Below are 15,339 nucleotides of genomic sequence, written 5' to 3' on the forward strand. Positions count from 1 at the left end.
AGATTCTTTCCCAGTCTGTAGGATGTCTTTTTGTTCTGACGACAATGTCCTTTGCTTTACAGAAACTTCAGTTTCATGAGGTCTCTTTTATTGATTGATGGTATTAGAGCCTGTGCTGTTGATATTCTGTTCAGGAAGTTGTCTCCTGTGCCAATGATTTCCAGGCTCTTCCCTACTTTTTCTTCTAACCAATTTAGTGTGTCTGGTTTTATGTTTAGGTCTTTGATCCACTTGGACTTTTGTTTTGTGCAGGGTGATAAATATGGACCCATTTGCATTTTTTTTTTCATGTAGACATCCAGTTAGACCAGCACCATTTGTTGAAGATGCTGTTTTTCTTCCATTTAATGGTTTTGGTTTCTTTGTCAAAACTCAAGTATCCATAGGTGTGTGGGTTTATTTCTGGATCTTCTATTTGATTTCATTTATCCACCATTGTGTTTCTATGCCAATGCTATGCAGTTTTTATTACTATTGCTCTGTAGTATAGCTTGAGATCAGTTATGGAGATACCTCCAGACGATCTGTTGTTGTACAGGATCGTTTTGTAGATTCTGGATTTTTTTGTTTTTTCATATGAAGTTGAGAATTGTTCTTTCAGCATCTGTAAAGAATTGTGTTGGTATTTTGATGGGAATTGCATTGAATCTGTAGATTGCTTTTGGAAGAATGACCACTTTCACTCTGTGTATCCTATTGATCCATGAACACTGGAGATCTTTCCATTTTCTGATATCTTCTTCAATTTCTTTCTTCAGAGACGAAGTTTTTTTTCAAACAGGTGCTGAAGGGTTTATAATAATTTTCTCTTCTTATATTCATCAGTTTTTCTTATATTCTGAGGCAGTAACATAGAATCCTTAAATCTTAGTAGCAGGAGGGATCATGCTAGGTAGAGTAATTTAAGACACCTGAGTTGACATGAAGTGTCTCAACAACAGTTTCCACAGTCCTGTGCATGCAAGAGTAAGAAAATAATGAGAAGATCACTGACTATTGAAGGCTTCATCCATAACAAAATACACAACCTTTCCACTCATATTATATTTGCCAAAGCATCACATGGCCCCGAGAAAAATTATTGAGCATTTTTTTTCATATTTGGTATTTATTCCCAACTTAATAAAAATGTTTGGCTAATTGGCCCATTTCAAACTAGATTGTGTGAGTTTCACTAATGAGTTTTTGAGATGAATATTTGTCAATGATTTTCTACCATTCTGTAGGTTGTGTCTTTTTTCTGGTAATTTTGTCCTTTGTTTTTATTTTCTGGGCTTGAATTTCTCTACAAAAAGTCATTATCTTGAGACCTTGAAGTGTTTGCATGTAACAGTTCAAAATTTTAGTTCTTTTCTTAGAATTTTGAAGCATTTGAAGTGTCTTTCTACAGAGGAAGGTGGAGGAAGGTCCATTTCCCCTGGCACTACCTGTTGGAGAGCCCTTTCCTTCTTCAGTTACATCCTTAGAATTTTTGTCAAGTATTGGTTGGTTATAGATATATGCGTTCAGTTGACTGTGAATATAAAAGTTTATTTCAGGGGCCTTTATTCTGTTCCACTGGCCTATATTTATGCCACCATAGTGTTTTTTGGTTGCCGTCTTCAAATCAGATATCCTAATTCCAGCAGCTTTGATCTTTGTGTTAAGATTGCTTTGGCTTTTCAGGATTTCTTGTGCTTCTATATAAATTTGGGGATTTTGTTGTTGTTCATTGAAGAGTTCCATTGCTGCTTTGGTGAGGACTGGATTGAATCTGTAAATCACTTTTAGTGCTATGGACATTTTAACAATAAAAATTCTTCCAATTTGTGAAGTAGAAAGTTTTCATGTATTTATTGTATTCTTTTCAATTTATTTCACCAGTCTGCAACTCTAATTGTGCTGTTGTCTACTTGCTTAACTTACTCCTGTGTGTGACTAGGGTTGCTCAGCTGATTTCTCTCTTAGAACTCTCATTGGTGTACAAAGCCACTAATTTTTATATTTTATGTTCCTGAATGTCTAAATTTAATGACTTTATCCATTTTCAGAGTCCTTTATAGTGCTATGTTTAGTTCTTTCTATCTATGAAATATATCATCTGGGGTTGAAGAGATGGCTCAGCAGTTAAGTACCCTGGTTGCTCTTGAAATGCATCCTCATTTGGTCCCAGTCACCCATATGACTACTTAAACTGTCTGTAACTCCAATTTCAGGGTAGCTTGACATCTCCTCTGGTCTTTATGAGAACCTCACATACACATGGTACATACACATACACACCAGCAAACTCTCATACACACAATTAATACTGATTTGAAATATCATGCCATTGAAAATCTGACTTATGCCTTTAATGTGTGCCTTTAAAAATTTTCCTTTTTCTAATTGTTCTAATTTGTGCTTCTAATTATGTTGAATAAGAGAGGTAAATCGACATTTGTGTCTTGCTAATAATAGGGGTGATGTTCCAGGTTTTCCAAGTGTCATAGTAGTTTTGTCATACACAATCTTACTTATGTTGGGATACATTATTTCTATACCAAATTCAAATTTTGTATTATGAAGGTATGTTGAATAAAATCAAATACTATATCTGTATCTATTGAGAAGCTAATGTAATTTTTATTCTTCATTCTGTTGATGTGAGACATTATATTTTATTTACATATGTTGAATCATCCTTAAAGTCCTGGAACAATCTAATTTGATCATGAGTGATCTTTTTGATATACTATTAGATTTTACTTGCTGGGATTTTTTTGATCATTTTTACAGCTATATTCATCCCTCATATCAGTATAGTTTTTTTTTTTTTTGCTGTTCTTGTGCCTTTGTTTTGGTCTGAGTATACATTAGCCTTATAAGCTAAGTAAAAAAATGTCTTTCCATTCAGTTCCTTGGAGTACTTTGAGAAGAACTGGCAGCAGATCTTTAAATATTTGGTAGAGTTCAGCAGTAAAGCTACCTGTTTTTAGTTCTTTGTTGTATGATACTGTATTACCAATATGATTTTAGAACTTGTATTTCTTTTCAATTTCTATGTTTTAGTAGTTAAATTTTGGTATGTTAAATGTATATAGAAATTAGCTCATATCATCTAGATTTTTGAAATTTCAGGCGAGAAGATTTTTTAATAGTCTATAATAATATCATGTATGTGAGTAGCATCATTTATCTCTTTTTTAGTACTGATTTTATTTAGACCACTTTACTTACTCAAATTAAAGGTTTGTAGATTTTAATTATATTTTCAAAATAAAAATTATTTATTTAGTTGACCTTTTGTATATAATCAACTTTAAGTCATTATTTTTGCTTTAATTTTTGCTCTTATTTCCTCAAATAATTTAGAGTATGATTTACTATTGCTTTTGTATGTCCTTGAAATGCAGCATTAGGATGCTTATTTTAAATATTTAAATTGTAAGGACATTGAGAGTTGGAGTCTCTAACTTGTAGCTGACAATATAAAGCAGGGTTACTTAAACTTTCAGTGATCTTTATACTTCTACTTTCAAGTGCTGGAATTATATGCATGTGATACCACACCTGGCTATCTATATTTTGTACTGTAGATATTCATTATCATAAACGACCCTCTTGGCAATTGATTTTATGTAAACCAGAAGGTTTGGCATGTTGAGTTCCATTTTCGTTTTTTTCTAAGAAAAAAATTTAATATCCCATGCCATTTCCTCACTGACATTGTTTATTCAGTAATGTATTAATTCTCCACTGATTTTTTTAAAAATAATTTCTGATGGCTCATTTTCATCGTTATCTAGTTTTATTCCATTGTGTTTGGGGAACATATATTAAATAAGTTTAACTTTTTTTTTTTTTAATTCTTGGAACTTGCTGTATATATAGCACATTCTGGGGACCAATCCATTTGCAAGGGAAAATATTTTTTTGGCTGTTGTATGAAATGTTCTGTAACAATCTATTACATTTAGTTTCTCTATAGCATAGCTTAGGTATGATGTTTCTTTGCTGATTTGTTTTGTCTTGATCTTTTGGTGAAAGCAGTACTTTGAATTTTCCTATAATTACTGTATTGTATATTGTATGTCAATATATTTTGTACATTCTACCTTTCAGTGTGTTATTATCTGTTTTATAAAATAGGATGTTCTGTCTATAATACAAATATTATATATTTTCTTATTGAATTGATTACTTTATATTGATCTTTTACTTTTTGTAGCTATTATCTTCAAGTATATTTTGCCTTATATAAGTAACCAAGGATATTCCTGCTCTCTTTTGGCATCACTTTGTACCTTTTCCCATCTTTTGGTTTCTGTTCTGTGCCTATCATTACTAATGATATTGTTTTCTTACAAGTAACCTGTCTTTGGGTGTTGTAGTAGTCGTATCCATTCAGGAGTCTATGTTATTACCTGGGAATTTAATCTAATATTATCAAGGTTAATATACATATGTGAGGATATATTATTATCTCATCAAATATTTTATTTGATTTGAATAACATTTTTTAATTTCTCTTTCCTTGTTCATTTTTCTGATTTGGTGACTTGTTTTTTGGCTAAGATTATATTGTTTTCCATTTATTTTTTTGTATATGTACCTTACTCGTGGTCTGTATGCTTTCATGCTTATATAATGATTGATCATTTGCTTCTGGATACAGGACTCATTTAATAAACTTTTATTAAACTAATTTGGTAGAAAAATGTCTATGTATTTTTTTCCCATCAAACTTTTTTTTAACACATCTTCATATTCTTTGATGCATAGTTTTTCTGGATATGTTATTACTGATTCATAGTTATTTTCATTCAAAATTTGGAATAAGTCATTCCATTCCATCTTGGTCCATAAATCTTATAGTGAAAAAAAATTATGATAATGAATGTGTTTTAGTGTTTTCATATTGCAGTTCATAGAAATCTCTTGGTCTTACTTTTTATTAACTTGACCATCTGGTGAACCTTTTTTATATTCATTTCTATATGAGGTCTTAAATGTCATTAATCTTTTTTAAAATTACAGAGTCTTACAGCCATTATTTCATTGAATACATTTGGCATGCTTTTTATACACATTCTTCTCCACTAAATACATGTTAAAGTAGAATTTTTTAATTTAATTATGTTTGTAGTTCTTTTTTTAATTTATTTTTTGTTAATTACAGTTTATTTATTTTGTATCCGAGCTGTAGCCCTATCCCTCATGCCTTCCCAATTCCATTCTCCTTACTGCTTCTCCTCACGTGCCCCTCCCCCAGTCCACTAATAAGGGAGGTCCTCCTCCCCTTCCATCTGACCTTAACTTATCAGGTCTTATCAGGACTGGATACATTGTCCTAATCTGTGGCCTGGTGAGGCTGCTCCACCTCAAGGGGAGGTGATCAAAGAACTAGCTACTGAATCCATGTCAGATACCATCCCTGTTTCCTTTACTAGAGGACCTACTTAGACACTGAGTTGCCAGGGACTACATCTGTGCAGGAGTTCTAGGCTATTTCCATGCATGGTCCTTGGTTGGAATATCAGTCTCAGAAAAGATGCCTGGGCCAGATTTCTTGATTCTGTTTCTCTCCTTGTGGAGTTCCTGTCTACTACAGGTCTTTCATCTCCCTCTTCTTTCATAGGATTCCCTGTACTCTGTCCAAAGTTTGGCTATAAGTCTTGGCACCTGCTTTAATACCCTCCTGGGTAGAGTCTCTCAGAGGACCTCTGTGATAGGCTACAGTCCTGTTCCCTGTTTTATCCCTCTTCAGATGTCCATCCATTTTCCCTTTCTGAGTGAGTATTGATCATCTTACCCAGGGTTCTCATTTTGCTTACCTTCTTTAAGTATACAGATTTTAGTATGTTTATCCTATATTATATTTTTAATATCCACTTATAAGTGATTATATACCATGTGTGTCTTTCTGCTTCTGGGATACCTTACTCAGGATGATCTTTTCTAGTTACCACCATTTGCTTCCAATTAGGAATAGTCCTACCTCAAGATCCAGCTATACCACTCCTGTATCCAAAATGTGCTCAAGAATACAATGAAGACATTTGCTCAACCATGTTTTTAGCAGCTTTATTAGTAATAATCAGAATCTGAAAACAACCCAGATCTCCCTCAATGGAGGAATGGATAAATAAATTGTGCTACATTTACACAGTGGAATACTACTCAACATTTAAAAAGAAGAATCATGTTTGCAGTTCTTTTTTTATTTTTTTAATAGTTACATTTTATAAATTCTGTATCCCAGCTGTATCTCGCTCTCTCATTTCCCCCCAAGCCCTCTGTCACTCCCTCATCTCCTCTCTGCCCCTTTCCAAGTCCATTGATTGGGGAGGACCTACTCACCTTTCATCTGAACCTGTCTTATCAGGTATCGTCAGGACTGGCTGCAAAGTCCTCCTGTGTGGCCTAGCAGGATTGCTCCTCCCTTGGGGAGGTCAAAGAGCCTGCCATTGAGTTCCTCTCAGAAATAGTCCCTCTTCTCCTTACTATGGGAAACCAATTGGTTAATGAGCTACCACGGGCTGCATCCAAGGAGAGGTTCTATGTTATATCCACACACTGTCCTTGATGGAGTTTCATTCTCAGAAAAGACCCCAGGGCCCAGATATATTGGTTTCTTGTAGAGCTCCTATACTTTCCACGTCATACTATCTTCCCCTTCTTTCATAGGATTCCCTGCACTCTGTCCAAGGTTTGGTTATGAGTCTTAATATCTGCTTTGATACACTGCTAGATAGAGTCTTTCAGAGGCCCTCTGCGGTAGGCTCCTTTCCTGTTTCTTGTTTTCTTCTACGTCCAATGTCCATCCCATTTGTCTTTCTAACTGAGGATTAATCATCTTTCCCCAGGTCCTCTTTCTTGTTTATCTTCTTTAGGTGTATAGATATAATTTTGTTTATCATATCTTATAGGTCTATTTGAGTGAGTATATACCATGTGTGTCTTTCTCCTTCTGGGATACTTCACTCAGAATGATCTTTTCTAGATTCCACCATTTGCCTGCAAATTTTATTATTTCATCGTTTTTGATTGTTGAGTAATATACCATTCTGTAAAAATACCACATTTTTTTGTATCATTTCCTCCGTTGATGGACACCTGGGTTGTTTCCATGTTCTGGCTATTACAAATAAAGCTGGTACAAACATGGTTGAGCAAACGTCCTTGTTGTGTACTTGAGTAAATTTTTGGTATATGCCTAGGAGTGGTATAGCTGGGTCTTGAAGAAGCACTATTCCTAATCATCTGAGAAAACACCAGATGACTTCCAAAGTGGTTGTACCAGTATACATTCCCACCAGCAATGGATGAGGGTTCCCTTTTCTCCACAACCTCTCGAGCATGTGTTGTCACATCTTAGCCATTCTGATGGGTGTAAGGTGAAATCTCACGGACATTTTGATTTCCATCTCCCTGATGGCTAAGGATGTTGAGCATCTCTTTAAGTGTTTCTCTGCTATTTTATAATCATCTACAGAGAATTCTGTTTAGCTCCATACCCTATTTTTTAATTGGATTACTTGATTTATTGCTTTTTAACTTTTTTAGTTCTTTATATATGGTGGATATCAGCCCTCTGTCAGATATAGGGTTGGTGAAGATCATTTCCCAAAATGTTGTAAGCTGTCATTTTGTTGTAACAACAGTGTCTTTTGCTTTACAGAAGCTTTTCAGTTTCATCAGGTCCCATTTATTGATTGTTGATCTTAGAGCTTGTGCTGATGGTATTCTGTTCTCTTGTGCCAATGAGTTCTAGGCTCTTCCACACTTTTACTTCTAACCGATTTAGAGTATCTGGTTTTATGTTGAGGTCTTTGATCCACTTGGACTCTAGTTTTGTGCAGGGTGATAAATATGGATCTATTTTCATTTTTCTGCATGTAGACATCCAGTTGGACCAGCACCATTTGTTGAAGATGCTGTCTTTTTTCCATTGAATGGTTTTGGCTTCTTTGTCAAAAATCAAGTATTCGTAGTTGTTTGAGTTTATTTCTATGTCTTCTGTTTAGTTCCATTGATCCTTCTTTCTGTTTCTTTGTGAGTACCATGCAGTTTTTATTACTATTGCTCTATAGTACAGCTTGAGATCTGGGATGGAGATACCTCCAGACAATCTGTTGTTGTACAGGATTGTTTTGGGGATTCTGGGTTTTTTGTCTTTTTCATATGAAGCTGAGAATCTTTCTTTCAAGTTCTGTAAAGAATTGAGTTGGTATTTTGATGGGAATTGCATTGAATCTGTAGATTGCTTTTGGCAGAATGGCCATTTTCACAATGTTAATCCTACCAATCCATGAGCACGGGAGATCTTTCCATCTTCTGATATCTTCTTCAATTTTTTTCTTCAGAGACTTAAAGGTTTTTTCAAACAGGTCTTTCACTTGCTTGGTAACAGTCACCCTGAGGTACTTTATGTTATTAGTGGCTATTGTGAAGGGTGTTATTTCCCTGATTTCTTTCTCAGCCTTTTTGTCTTTGGTATACAAGAGGGCTTCTGATTTTTTTGAGTTGATTTTGCATCCTGCTAATTTGCTTAAGGTGTTTATCAGCTGAAGGAGATATCTGGTTGAATTTTTGGGTTCATTTATACTATCAGATCATCTGCGAATAGTGACACTTTTACCTTTTCCTTTTCGGTTTATATCCCCTGACTCTCCTTTAGTTGTGATTTTGCTTTAGCTAGGACTTCAAGTATTATTTTGAAGAGATATGGAGAGAGTGGGCAGCCTTGTCTTTTCACTGAATTCAGTGGGATTGATTTAAGTCTCTCTCCATTGAGTTTGATGTTGGCTATCGGCTTACTGTATATTGCCTTTACTATGTTTAAGTATGTGCCTTGTATCCCTGATCTCTCCAAGACTTTAATATCAATGTGTGTTTGACTTTGTCAAATGCATTTTCAGCATCTGAGGAGATGATCATGTGGTTTTTCTCCTTCAGTTTGCTTATGTGGTGGATTACATTGATGGATTACATTACACCCTTGCATGACTGGGATGAAGCCTACTTGGTCATGGTGGATAATATCTTTGATGTGTTCTTGGATTCGGTTTGCAAGGATTTTATTGAGTATTTTTCATCAATGTTCATAAGAGAGATAGGTCTGAAGTTCTCTTGTTTGGTTGGATCTTTGTGTGGTTTAGGTATCAAGGTGACTGTGGCTTCATAGAATGAGTTTGGTAATGTTCATTCTGTTTGTATTTTGAGGAATATTTTGGAAAGAATTGGAGTTAGCACTTCTTTGAAGGTCTGATAGAATTCTGCCCTAAATCCATCTGGCCCAGGGCTTTTTTTGGAAGGTAGACTGTTGATGACTGCTTTTATTTCCTTGGGGGATATAGGACTATTCAATCTTTCTACCTGATCTTGACTTAATTTTGGTAGGTGGACTCTATCTAAAAAAATTGTCCATTTCTTTTAGATTTTCCAATTTTGTGTCATTTAGGCTTTTGTAGTACGACCTGATGATTGTTTGGATTTCCTCAGTATCTGTAGTTATTTTCCCCTTTTCATTTCTGATTTTGCTGATTTGGATAGTTTCTTTCTGTCTTTTAGTTAGTTTGGCTAATGGTTTGTCTATCTTGTTGATTTTCTCAAAGAACTAGCTCTTGGTTTCATTGATTCTTTGAATAGTTTTATTTGTTTCTAATTGATTGATTTCAGCCTTGAGTTTGATTATTTCGAGCGTCTGCTCCTCTTGGGTGTATTTGTATATTTTTTTTTCCCTAGGGCTTTCAGTTGGGCCACTAAGTTGCTTCTATGAGATGTCACACATTTCTTCTTGAAGGCACTTATTGCTATGAATTTTCCTATGTGTACTGCTTTCATTGTGTCCCATAAATTTGGGTATGTCATACCTTCTTTTTCATTGAATTCTAGGTTGTCTTTAATTTCTTTATTTCTTCTTTAACCCGGCTGTCATTGATCAGCAAGTTGTTCAGTTATGTTTGCAGTTCTTAATGGCTCACATCTTTGTTTTTTTATTTTGTCTTTTGTCTGATTAGAATAAATCAAAAGACCTGTCACTAAGTTCAAATATTCCCTCTTTGCTTTATTTAATCTATTGAATCTTTCAACTTTGTTTTTTTTTTACAAATTGACTTGCTGAGATCCTTATTTCTAAGATTTGTTTGATTCTTTTAAATATCTCTAATTTTGCTAAATTACATATAGTATAGTTTCCTAATTTAATAGAGTTTTTGTTCTTTTTAATCTCATTAAGCTTTTGATTCTTCATTTAAAAATAATTTTAGGCACTTTGTCAATATTGGATTTCTTGAATATCCTGCAGATATTATGTTCTTTTGGAGATATTATTACACTGTCTCATTTTTTGTATTTCTTGTTTCCTATATTAAGATTTATATATCTATATCTGAGGAATTATGTCTCAATTATTTTATGAAATGGATCTCAGAGCAAGTAGTTTTTTTCTAAAAATTTATATTAATGTGCTCAGTACAGAATAATGACTTTTGTTATAGCTTGGAATACTAGCATGTTTTTTGTGTTTTTTTTTTAATATAGACTCTTTGTCTATAACGATTCTTGATCTTTTGAATCTATTCACCTTTAGAGACCTCCAATTGCCTCAGGCAGGTACATTATAGAAAACAGTAGACATATGGTTGATGTATGGCTCACAGTGTCATCATTTCTACAATGAACATATTAGTTTCCTTCAAGCAAAAGAGATTTTCTGTGGTACTGACATGATTAAAATAATTTGCTGTTGGCAATGGCTTTTAGCTGTGGTAGCTGCAGCAGTGGTTGAACAACTAAAGCCTTACCCTCAATGTAGACACTGTTGTAGGTTTACTCAATCAATGAAAAGAAGGAAGTAATGGTGAGAAGTTTTTCTCCACATGGTTTGCTCCTTCTGGATCCCAACAGTAATGTGTATGCCCTGACAGTAGTGCACAAGACATAGAGGTAGAGTGGCAAATTGAGGGTGTTAGAGAGTATGCTTTTTTCTGCTGCCACTGCAATAGTGAATTCTTAGAGGTTGAGACATATTAAATCTAATGGTAACAAATTTCCATCCTCACTTTCAAAGAATGTGCTGGCTCTTTCTCATAAAAAGTTACATTCTAGTTATTTAGACAGGCAATAATCAAGCTCATTTTCAGCTATAAATTTTTCAAAATATTGTATGATTATGTTCAGAATACCTGAGATTTAAAAGTGATATTTTGGGTATATGCCTAGGACTGGTATAGCTGGATCTTGAGGTAGTGCAATTCCCAATTTTCTGAAAAAGTATCAGATTGATTACCAATGTTATTGTACAAGTTTGCACTCCCACGATCAATGGAGGAGGGTTCATATTTCTCCACATCCTCTCCAGCATGTGTTGTCACTTGAGTTTTTGATCTCAGCTATTCTGATGGGTATAAGGTGAAATCTCAGGGTCATTTGGATTTGCATCTCCCTGATGGCTAAGGACGCTGGACATTTCTTTTTTTAAGTATTCTATTTTATTATTTTTTATTTTTTATATTATTTTATTTTTTATTAATTACACTTTATTCACTTTATATTCCCCCATAAGTCCCTCCCTCCTCCCCTCCCAATCCCAACCTCCCACCCCTTTCTTCACAAATGCCCCTCCCCAAGTCCACTGATAAGGGAGGTCCTCCTCTCCTTCCATATTTAAGTGTTTATCTACCATTCTATTTTCCTATACAGAGAATTCTCTGTTTAGCTCCGTACCTTATTTTTTAATTGGATTACTTGATTTGTTGCTTTTTAACTTCTTTAGTTCTTTATAAATTCTGAATATCAGACCTCTGTCAGATGTAGGATTGGTGAAGATCCTTTCCCAGTCTGTAGGCTGTCGTTTTCTTCTGACGCAAGTGACCTTTGCTTTACAGAAGCTTTTCAGTTTCATCAGGTCCCATTTATTTATTATTGCTCTTAGAACCTGTGCTGTTGGTTTTCTGTTCAGGAAGTTGTCTCCTGTGCCAATGAGTTCTAGGTTCTTCCCCATTTTTTCTTCAAACCAATTTAGTGTGTCTGGTTTTATGTTGAGGTCTTTGATCTACGTGGAATTTAGTTTGGTTTAGTGTGATAAATATGGATCTATTTGCATTTTTTCATGTAGACCAACACCATTTGTTGAAAATGCTGTCTTTTTTCCATTGAATGGTTTTGGCTTCTTTGTCAAAAATCAAGTACCCATAGGTGTGTAAAGATTTATTTCTGGGTCTTCTATTCAGTTCCATTGATCCACCATTCTGTTTCTATGCCAATACCTTGCAGTTTTTATTACTGTTACTCTGTAGTAAAGTTTGCTCTCAAGATGTCCATTTTTCCTATGTTAATCCTACCCAGCCATGAGCATGGGATATCTTTCCATCTTCTGATATCTTCTTTAGTTTCTTTCTTCAGAGACTCAAAATTTTTTCTATTTTTTCCTTATTATTTTTATATTAATTACAGTTTATTTACTTTGTATCCCAGCTGTAGCCCCCTCCCTCATTCCCTCTCACTCCCACCCTCCCTCCCTCCCTCATCTCCTACTGGCCCTCTCTAAGTCCACTGCTGGGGGAGGTCTTCCTCTCCTACAATCTGATCCTAGCTTATCAGATCTCTTCAGGGCTGGCTACAATGTCCTCTTTTGTGACCTAGCAAGGCTGCTTCTCCCTAGAGGGAGGATGTCAAAGAGCCAGCCATTGAGTTTATGTCTGAGACAGTCCCTGTTCCCCTAACTAGGGAATCCCCTTGGATACTGATCTGTGATGGGCTATATCTGGGCAAGCGTTCTAGGTTATATCCATTCATGGTCCTTGCTTGGAGAAACAGTCTCAGAAAAGACCCCTGGGCCCAGATATATTTGGTCTTTGTGGAGCTCCTATCCTTTCCAGGTCATACTAACTCCCCCTTCTTTCATATGATTCCCTGCACTCTGCCCAAGGTTTAATTATGGAGACTCAATTTTTTTTTCATACATGTCTTTCACTTGTTAGGTTAGAGTTACACCAAGATACTTTATGGTTTTTGTGGTTATTGTGAAGGGTATAGTTTCCCTAATTTCTTTCTCAGCCCTTTGTCTTTGATATACAGGAGGGCTTCTGATTTTTTTGAGTTGATTTTGTATCCAGCCACTTTGCTGAAGATGCTTATCAGCTGAAGGAGTTCCCTAGCAGAATTTTCGGGGTAACTCATGTATACTATCATATCATCTACAAATAGTAATATTTTGACTTCTTTTCTGATTTGAATTCTCTTGGTCTCCTTTAACTCTGTTATTGCTCTAGCAAGAACTTTAAGTCCTATGTTGAAGAGATACAGAGACAGTGGGCAGGCTTGCCTTATCACTGATTTCAGTGGAACTGATTTAAGTTTCTCTCCTCTTAGTTTGATATTGGCTGTAGGCTTACTGTATATTGTCTTTATTGTGTTTATTATGTGCCTTGTATCCATGATCACTCCAAGACTTTAAAAATAAACAGGTGTTGGATTTTATTAAATGCTTTTTCAGCATCTAAGGAGAAGATCATATGGTTGTTTTTTTTTTTCAGTTTGTTTTTATGGTGGATTACATTGATGGATTTCTGTATAATGAACCACCCTTATATATTTGGGATGAAGCCTGCTTATTCATAGTGGATGATATATTTTATGTGTTCTTGGATTCAGTTTGAAAGTATTTTATTGAGTATTTTGACGTCACTATTCATGAGGAAAATTGGTCTGCAATTCTCTTTTTGTTGGGTCTTTGTGAGTTTTAGGTATGTAAGTGACTGTAGTTTCATAGAATGAGTTTGGTAATGTTTCTTCTGTTTCTACTTTCAGAATAGTTTGAAGAGCATTGGTATTAGCTCTTCTTTGAAGGTTTGGTACAATTCTCCATTGAAACCATCTGGTCCTGGGGATTTTTTTTAGCAAGGAGACTTTTGATGCCTGCTTATATTTCCTTAGAAGATATAGGGCTATTTAAATTATTTACCTTATATTGATTCAGCTTTGGTAAGTGGAATGGATCAAAAATGGTTGGCCCACCATTCAACAAGGACATTTGCTCAACTATGTTCATAACAGCTTTACTTGTAGTAGCCAGAATCTGTAAATAACCTAGATGTCCCTCAACAGAGGAATGGATACAAAAATTGTGGCACATTTACACAATGGAATCCTACTCAGCTATTAAAAACAGGGAAATCATGATAATTGCAGGCAAATGGATGGAACTTGAATAGATCATCCTGAGTTAGGCAATTCAGAAACAGAAAAACAAACATACTATACACTAATTTCTAGGTAGATTTCAGCCATATAACATAGGATAGCCATACTAAAATCTACAGACCTAAAGAAGCTAAACACCAAGGAAGACTGTAGGGAGGATGCTTAAATCACATTAAGCATGGCAAGCAGTATAGACATCAGAAGCTGTGGAAAGGGGGAAATAGGATGGGATCCTACTATGTAGGATCTTCTGAAAGGCTCCATCCAATAAGGGATGGAAACAGATCCTGAGACTCACATGGAGGTTGCAGGAGCTCTACAAAGAGACTAACAAAGCTAAAATACCTGAGCCTAGGGGGTCCTGCAGAGACTGATACCCCAACCAAGAACTAAGTATGGAGAGGACCTAGACCCCCTGCTCAGATGTAGCTGATAGGCAGCTCAGTTTCCATTTAATTTAATATTAAAAAATCTAATGAAAAATTCATCTAAAAGGAAGATTTCTTTCTTTTTTTTTTCAGGATTATAGTGTTTATTTATTTGACCTAAAGTTTAAGGGTACAGTCCATTGTGGCAGGAATGAAATGGTACAGTGAGCATGAGACAGCTGTTCATATTGCACCAGAAATAAAGAAATATTGCTTACTCATTCCATCTTATTCAGTGAGTCTAGACCCATGGAATAGTAATAGAACAGGTCTTTCACTTTTTTGTATTTTTTTATTTTTATTAATTACAGTTTTTTCACTTTGTATCCCCTTTGTAGCTCCTTTCCTCCTCCCCTTCCCCCTCCTTCATCACCCGTACCCCTCCCTAAGTCCACTTATAGGAGGGATCTTCTTCTCCTTCTAAAGGGAAGATTTCTAATCTGAGAAATTTCTCAAATGATTGACCAAACAAGGTATTCTTATTTCAAATAGCTGCTATTTTTATCAAATCCTGAAAAAAAAATTTGTTCAGTGGAATTTCTTTTGAAAAGTAGGCAAAATATAGTCAAATAAAGTAAGACATTTTGAAAATATTAGCATAGTAAAGACAAAATTGAAAGCAAAAGAATGTGTGTTCCACTTGTTAGGTTAGTTTTACTGCAGAAACTGTGATTAGTCAAAAACTGTCATGGAATATATGTACATTGTGTTTGTGATTTCTTTGTGCTCAAAGTTAGTGCTA

Source organism: Meriones unguiculatus, chromosome X, assembly GCF_030254825.1.
Source record: "Meriones unguiculatus strain TT.TT164.6M chromosome X, Bangor_MerUng_6.1, whole genome shotgun sequence".
NCBI classification, from domain to species: domain Eukaryota; kingdom Metazoa; phylum Chordata; class Mammalia; order Rodentia; family Muridae; genus Meriones; species Meriones unguiculatus.